Raw genomic sequence first — 6024 nt, 5'->3', positions numbered from 1 at the left:
TGGAAAAAAGTCTCTGAGTGTAGATGAAGCCTTAGCTAATGGGATTACTCTCTATGGTGTTTCCATTTGCTGTATCTAAAGATGACAAAAATAACTTTAGAATGTAACAGCGCGTGGCTGTCCTTAAACCCAGACCAGTCTACACCAATCCAGGGCCTGGAAATTAGAGAAGGGAGAGGGATCCTAAATCAGGTGTTGTCAGGAGCTTTGTTTTTCTCCCCTTTTACAGTGTGAAGGCTGAGCCCAGACTCTGGATGTAGCTCCTCTGTGGTTCAGCATCAAGAACTAGAAATTGCAGGTCAGGAGATTCTTTGTTAAAAGGTTTCTGAAACTTCCCTTCTCCCAGATGCTGGAGAGATGTGTGCCTTCCAAATGTGGCTTTTTAAACAATAGCAAGATGTACCACACTGTTTTACAGTCACCTTCCTTCTGTTCTTTAAGCTACTTCAGCATCGTTCACTTGCGGCTGAGGCTTAAAAATAGTCTTTGACGCAGAAGGGAAGAATCCCGCAGCATCCGAAGTTTCCTGCACAAACAGCCCTTGCTTCCCATGGGCTTTAGCAGTGCACTGTGCCTCCCACTGCTCAGCAGGTAGAGGGGTGCAAAGACATTTGTCCCCACATATATTTGGCCTGTGAGCTGTTGTCACATTATATGAAGAAATTCTTTAATTTCTTCTTTTTTTTTTTTTTTTTTTTGCAACAAAAATGGTGAGTGTGAGGTTCTGCACTCGGTATTGAGTCCTGCTTGCTGGGAGGGTTGTCACCAACCCACCCAAGTGGAAGCTGATGAAGCTCTGGGCTTCAACTGCAGTGTGCTTTGGTAACAGGAGGGGTGTAATGCAGCCCAGGCTGCCAGGCAGGTGTTGTGAGCGCAGTGTCGCTGGGGCAGAACAAGCAGGGTCAGAAGAGCGATTTACGGTCTCTCACAAATGGAGGTAAACATGGGGAAATCATGCTTGAAAGGAGGCAAAGCTGAGGTCAGCAAATATTTCTCAGGGTCAGAAGTAAAAGCCAGGAGTTAGCATAGTGGTTGCTTTCTACTTCATCTTCCAGTCCTTCACTTTATTTGAACATGTCTGAAACTTTATCTTTTTTTTTTTTTTTTTTTTTTTTTTTTTCAATTTATGATTCTATTGAAAGGTTGAATCTTATGAGTTTGAGTGACTGAGCAACAGGGACAGAGAGATGAGATGATTTGTCTAGATATATAACCTTCACCTGCAGTGGCCTAGCTTTAAATTCCTCACTTGCATCTCTCTTTTAATTATTTGTTTTTTTTCAAGTGTCTTTGTCACTTGCTCAAGCTTGCTCAAGTGTCTCAAGCTGTCTCCACAGCTGAGAAGATGCTGTCAGGAGTAGCACTTGCAGCATTTGGCTCTTAAAAAGAGGCCTGCAGACAGGGCAGTTAGGCTCTGTGGAGGTGCTGGAACGTGACTGCTCTCCTTTGCTTGCTGTGGACAAGAGGGTGTTTCTTTAGTGGAAATGTCAGTGGAACAGAAATGCAGCAGTGCAGCGGGAGAAGCTGAAAACCGGTTCAGCTAAGGAGTGGAGACAAAGGCTTCTTGCAAATCATTAACAGGGAATTTCAAGGAAGTGAAACAGTGGGTTTTTTGTTAATTTGGTTTTTGTTTTATTTATTTATTAAACTCGGTTATTTTGGGGTGCAAGTCTGAACTGTGCTGCATCTCTGCAGAGCATGTGCCCCAGCCTGCAGTGAGGAGACCGTGGTCGTGGTGGGGATGTGCTGCCTTCCAGACTCACCAAAGCCCTCATGTGGGCCGAGGCCGAGCACAGGCTGTGTGATACTCATAGCGAGTTGTCCAAACTGGTGGCATCCTGCCCTGCGCCTGGGACACTGCCACCCGTATGGCCCATGGGATGTTAGAGGTTTGCTTAGTGTCCCAGGTTTTAACCTTGTTTATTTGTGTTCTGCCAATCTGCAGAACTACAATGAGCTACATCCTGCAAGATCTGCAAATAGCCACCACCTCTGAAATAAACAGAAGTCTCAAATATTTAGATTGAAGTGTTGGATTACCAGTTTATCACCAGTATAAAGCTTTTATTGATCTCACAGAGTCTGAGTCACGTTTTTCCTCTGGTGGGACTTCATTTTTCAGTGATGCTGGCTCTGTGAATTACTGATCAAGACTGAGAAGCTCAGTCTTATGTTTACCCTAGGTAGGATGATTCATTTAAAATAGAAATGGGTAACAGGAAGTATATCATATGTAATGCAAATTTCACCCCTGCAATTCCTTACTAGAAGGAAAAGGGGAAAGTGCAGTGCAGGTGATTACTCAGATGACAGTTACACTGGTTTAGGTAGAAGTGCATAAGGGATAAAAATCCTTCTGCATCATCCTTTACGTAAGGAAACTGAAGCCTTAACAAGCCCTTTTGTAATAGTGTGGATCTCATGCTTTCTACAGAAGCAGTGATATTGCTGAGGCTAAGTGCAGGTAAGCAGAGCTTATGCATTTGCTCTTGGGTCAGGGTCAGTAGAGCATTGTCCCTGTTACACTCTCCCCAAATACACTAAAGAGGGGAGGGTTAGCATGGAGTTGTTGCTCCAAAACACCTTCTAGCAGGTGCTGTCTTGCTCTGATAAATTCCTGCAAGTGTAAGAGCGTCTCATTGTCATTTTCAATCTGTGCGTATCATTAATTAAAGCTGCTCAGAGGGAGGAGGAAATGAAGGCTTTAACAAAACAGCTGGGATTCTCCATTGTGCTGGATATTATTAGCAAGTGTAATCTGAGACAATGACTGAAATGGAGGGAAAACTCCCAAGGCCTCCGCACTCCTGATAATGGAGCAACATCTTTGGCTCTGATGTTGTCAAGGCTGGGATTCACATGGGACTGAAAAGCCGGGGACAGGGCCAGCCTGCCATGTGGGACATGATGAAGCTGCTTGCTTCTGCCTTCAGTGATAGGTATTCATCCTTACGACTGCTTGTGTCACCAACAGCCTTTCTGCATAGAACCAACCATGTAAAATCTGTGGATAGATGAGCTTGAGTTAGTAATTTGCGGCTAGTTTTCCTGTTGGTGATGAGTTGACACCAAACCATTCACAGAGCTGCCTGGGAAGGGTGAAGCATTGCTGTGCCTTTGCCTTGACTTTCCCTGTGTGATAGTAACAGGCCTTTCTCTGAGGACTGCTCTGGGAGGCCGCAGCCTCCTGCTTCCTTTGAAGATACTCTTTTTTCATACCAGGATACTCTTCACATCAGCTGTCCCTTATCTGAAAGTCGTGACAGTTCATGACAGTGAGGGGGCAGCTGCAAGCACACAGAGACAGAAAGGTTAGCGGTGTGACAAAGAACACAAGCTGAACAGACCTACAGAGGCATTTCGGCTGTTCACCTAGGTGGTTTTTCAGCAGGACGATGCTCAGCTGCCTTAGCCAAGACACTGATCTGAGCTAAGAGCGTTAGCTTAGTTCTGTTTTGTGCTGGTCTGAGTTAAATCTCCCAGAAATAAAATGCACCACAGAAAAGAGAGTGCTCAAGGAGCTGCTGCCCTTACCGAAGGGACTGTGTTTCACGCCTACACTAAACATTTAATTTTTTCCCAGTAAAAATATCTGAAGAGGAGTTACCTAAAAATAAAACCAAAAGCAAACCCCTGAAACTGGAACTAGATCCCTCTCCACTGTAAAGAAAAGAAAAATAACCTCAAGATAGAGGATATATTAAGGTAGGAAGTATGGAACAAATAGCTTTTTCTTTTTTCAGGGAAAAAAAAATCCTAAAGTTAAACTATTTACTTTATAGAGCAACTCCAGCGCTGCCTCTTTGTGAGCTGCTGGTTGCAGGTGCCTCTGTGACCCAGGACCGTCACTCAGCCCCCGCAGTGACGCTGCTCTGGCTGGGAAGCAGGTGGGGTGGTCGGCAGGGCTTATCCTGCTGGCTTCAACTGCCAGCTCTATTTGTAGCTATTCCAGTAAGATAACACATGTCACGGTGAGGGAAGAAGGCCATTTGAAAAGAAGTAGCTTTTATTATTTTTCTCATTTTCTCTGATGAATAAATATGAGCCTGTGCTAAAAATGTTTTCTCAAGTAATTTCAGCCCATATGTCACAGTTTTGTTAAAAATAAATAAAAGTTCTAGAAAAGCAAATATCGAGAGGAACGTGTCCTTAGATACCTTTGAAAAATAAAATCTGTCCCCAGAATTTCTCTAAAAGTGTCATTGCAGAAGTAAGATTGTGCCGGAGAGGCAGAGAGGGTATATGGCTGGAACCAAAAGTGAAACTCTGGAGTTGCATTTGCAAGCTGAAGGAAATGTGGATTCAAGCTGGAGAAATTAATCAAGATTTTTTTATTGCCATTTCAGTTTGAACTATCCTATCATGATAGAATATACTGATAGAATATACTGATAAATATACTGTTTCTCAGATGATAAAAGCTATAATTGCAGTATGGCAAGTGCAGCAATGGTTGCCTCTAAGAAACATGAAATGTTAAGTGTCCTTCCCTCCAAAAATTATTTTGCAATAATTGTAGTTTTAGTGATGTTTGGGTTTTTTTTAGTATTTAGCCCTTCTGTTTTATGTTTTATAGTGTTTCTTTGTAAGCATGAAGATTGGATACTTAATCTTTCTTTGGCATGCTGTTAGACCATTGTGAAAAAAGCAGATGTTTGGTGTGTACTGTCCTCAACATGGTGTGAATCTGCAAGGTGATGTAAAATGAGCAAAGTTCAGCAGAAATATTTGTGCTCAGATTTGGATATGCCAGTGCAAGGAAGACTTCTGTCATGTGGAGACAGTTCAAAGAAGAATGACGAAATGATGCAAAGCACAGCTGAAGAGGAGCTGAAGGAGCTGGAGTTGTTGCATCTGTATAGGAGTGGAGGAAGATCCTGTGAGTCTGGAACTAGGCCGAGAGGGCTGCAGAGAAGGATGGTGGGGGCAGATTAGGCAGACTGTGACTCGGGTGACACAGTCCTTGACACTAGGGACGGGACTAGGTGGCCTTCAAATCATATTGGCCGTGAAAACTGATTTATTCATTTTTAATGACCTGGCTCCCAAGGCTGTGACTCTCAGCTAAAAAAGCCAAGTATGATGAAACCCTCAGTCATGTGAGACAGGGCCAGGAAACACTGGAAAAATCCCATCTGGAGAGCCAGAAACAGCTCACCTGGATGGGGACGGAAAATCTCCTCCCTCGGAGGTATGTTGTATGGCTGGGACAGAAGAAGAGGAGAGAGGCAGAGCTCCACCTGAGCGACTCTTCCTCCACGCCCCGCAGCCTCTGGCTGGTTTTGGTGCCTTTTCAATTGCTGCGTGATCTGCACCCAAATTGTTTGAATAGCAGGTGCCAGGGCAGCATACAGCACAGCCTCTGCTGCTTTTGAGCCTAGAATGCAGTAATGGTGCTTGCAGGTTGCCGTTTGGCTCCCCGTTTTCCGATTGCTTTAAGAAGACAGGCTGCTTATCCTTGGTCTCATTCAGAGCAGGAAGAAGTGGGGAAAAGAAGCAGAGAGATAAAAAGAAGGCAAGTGATTTCATAATTCATATGCATAATTTTCTTGCAGCGGGCTGAGACAACTGTTTGCCTGTTAGGAGGAAAATGACTAAAATAAAGTATTTTACAGTTAGGTTAGTACCATGTAAGGAGCTGTAGGAAACGGGGAGAAAAGTAAGGCAGCTTGTTTTGGAACTTGTGCCGAAAAGCAAATAAAAACCCCCAGTGTACACACTCGGTTACCATATGTCGTGCTTATCATAAAAGGCATCTCAGTGCTGTTTCTTTGCAGGGATGCTTGAGCGACACAGAAGCAGCCTGCACTGCTGAGGAAAGCGCCTGCCAGAGGTGCCGGGGTTGCCGTTTGCGCGACGTCCTTCGCGCCCGGCGAGGCGGGTGGCCAGCTCACTCCTTCCCTAGCTTGCCTGCTTGATTGACGTTGGCTCCCAAATTGCTGCAGCCGTGCCCAAAGAAAAGCAAAGGAGCCTAATTTTTCTGCAAGAATTTTCCTGGCACGGGAAGCCATGCGGTGCGGAGAA

Source organism: Nothoprocta perdicaria, unplaced genomic scaffold (genome assembly GCF_003342845.1).
Source record: "Nothoprocta perdicaria isolate Ctin4 unplaced genomic scaffold, notPer1 scaffold_17, whole genome shotgun sequence".
Taxonomy (NCBI): domain Eukaryota; kingdom Metazoa; phylum Chordata; class Aves; order Tinamiformes; family Tinamidae; genus Nothoprocta; species Nothoprocta perdicaria.
The sequence above is the reverse complement of the archived record's forward strand: the minus strand, read 5'-3'. Positions refer to the sequence as shown.